General features: G+C 56.6%; 1 long non-coding RNA gene across 1 annotated transcript in view; it reads right to left on the minus strand.

The window, feature by feature from the left end:
• The window catches only part of LOC107707145 (uncharacterized), a 14,670-nt gene that overhangs the window by 10,584 nt on the left and 1,842 nt on the right, over positions 1 to 2,244 (minus strand). Inside the window, exon 2 of the long non-coding RNA XR_001636225.1 lies at positions 1,309 to 1,311. This is a non-coding gene — a long non-coding RNA (uncharacterized LOC107707145). The remainder of the gene's footprint in view (positions 1 to 1,308; positions 1,312 to 2,244) is intronic.

Genomic DNA, 2,244 nt, shown 5'->3' on the forward strand with positions numbered 1-2,244 from the left:
CGTTGCACCGCACACTCAGACCCCTCTTCGGTCCGCTCACAAGCCGCCCGAGTTGGGTCCCTGCGTTCCACCTCGCTGCCCCACTGCGGGTACAGTGGTGGTTCCGCTGGTCCCGCTTCCACGGTATCTGGGTGCCTGGCTAGCGCTACCCAGCCCGTCTCACTGGCTTCTTCAGACCATCAGCCTCGGCTATGCGATTCAGCTCACCCGGCGTCCCCCCAAGTTCAGTGGCATCTGCTTCACAGCAGCAAAGGATGCGATAGAGCTGATCCCTCCAGCCGATATGAAGACGGGGTTTTACTGTACCCAAGAAAGGTGGTGGGTTATGACCAATCTTGGATCTGCGCATCTTGAACCGGGCCCTTCTATCAGTACAAGGTCCTGCCCTTCGGGCTGTCCCTATCTCCCTGTGTCTTCACAAAAGCTGCGGAGGAGGCTCTTGTTCCCCTCAGAGAGTAGGGTGTTCGCATCCTCAACTATCTCGAAGTTTGGCTTATACTAGCACAGTCTCGGGATCAGTTGTGCGAGCACAGGGGCGTGGCAGCACGGCACTCACCGGGTCCAAGTTACACCGGCCTGTCGCCAAACGTTCACCCCGTGGTCAGACCTTGCGTTTCTCTGGGCAGGAGTGCCCCTAGAACAGGTCTCCAGGCATGCTGTGGTTTACACGGATGCCTCCACCACTGTTAGCAGTTCGCCTTGCCTTGAACCATCTCAAAGGGTGCTTACGAGGCAAGCATGCGCTGGTCCGAAAGGACAATACGGCGACCATTGCGTACATCAACCGACAAGGTGGTCTGCACTCCCGTCGCATGTAGCAACTCGCCCGCCACCTCCTCCTTTGGAGTCAGAAGGTTCTGAGGTCACTTCGTGCCATTCACATTCTGGGTCTGCTCAACCGTACGGCCGACAAGCTGTCACGAGCTACGCTCCCAGGAGAATGGAGACATTTCGGAGCCACTCAGGTAGACCTGTTTGCCTCTCCAGAAACCTCTTACTGCCAGTTGTTCTACTCCCTGACCAAGGGAACACTCGGCACGGACGCACTGGCCGTGGGGCCTGCGCATGTATGTGTTTCCCCCAATAAGCCTTCTCGCACAGGCGCTGTGCAAGGTCAGGGAGGACAAAGAGCAGGTCCTGCTTATGGTGCTGTATTGGCCCACTCGGACCTGGTTCCCGGAACTAATGCTCCTTGTGACAGCCCCTCCCTGGCAGCTTCCTCTGAGAAAGGATCTACTGACTCAGAGATGGGGCACCCTGTGGCCCCTGCGTCCAGACCTCTGGAAACTTCATGTCTTGTCTCTGGACCTACTCCAGCATGTAGTTGACACCATCACTTCGGCGAGAACACTGTCCACGAGACACGCTTACACCTTGAAGTGGAACCTGTTCTTCGAGTGGTGGTGTTCTCACCGAGAAGACACCCAGAGATGCCCGATCAGGGTTGTGCTTTACTTTTTGCAGCAAGGGTTGGAGCGAAGGCTGTCTCCATCCACCCTTAAAGTCTATGTCACTGTGATTGCTGCTAACCATGAGCCCGTGGAAGGGAAGTCGGTAGGGAAGCATGACCTGGTCATCAGGTTCCTTAGGGGGCCGAGAAGGTTAAATCCTCCCCGGCCCCCCACTATACCCTCTTGGGACCTGTTTCTAGTGCACAAAGCACTACAGCAGGGCCCATTTGAGCCATTGCAGTTAGTCGAGCTAAAGTTTATTTTAATGAAAACTCTGCTACTGCTTGCACTGGCCTCCATCTAGAGGGTAGGGGACCTGCACGCATTTCCGGTCGACGATTCATGCCTAGAGTTTGGGCCGGCTGACTCCCAGGTAATCCTAAGGCCCCGGCCCCGCTATGTGCCCAAGGTTCCTACTACCCCCTTCAGGGATCAGGTAGTGAACCTGCAAGCGCTGCCCCCGGAGGAGGCAGACCCAGCCCTAGCTTTGCTTTGTCCTGTCCGAGCCTTAAGATGCTACGTAGACCAGACACAAAGCTTTAGGACCTCAGACAAGCTCTTTGTCTGTTACGGAGGCCGGCAGAAGGGGAAGGCCGTCTCTAAGCAGAGGATGGCCCACTGGATTGTGGATGCCATCACCCTGGCTTATCAAGCACAGGGTGTGCCCTGTCAAGCTCCTCCATCCCCTCGGCAGCCAGACGTGGCAGAACCTCCGGTGCCAGGCCCTCACTCAATGAATCCGTGAGAACCAGTAGAGGGCTGGGTTCCATATGTAGAGACCTAAGTGGATCAC

This window comes from Sinocyclocheilus rhinocerous, unplaced genomic scaffold (genome assembly GCF_001515625.1).
Source record: "Sinocyclocheilus rhinocerous isolate Xijiao unplaced genomic scaffold, SAMN03320098_v1.1 scaffold715, whole genome shotgun sequence".
Classification (NCBI taxonomy): domain Eukaryota; kingdom Metazoa; phylum Chordata; class Actinopteri; order Cypriniformes; family Cyprinidae; genus Sinocyclocheilus; species Sinocyclocheilus rhinocerous.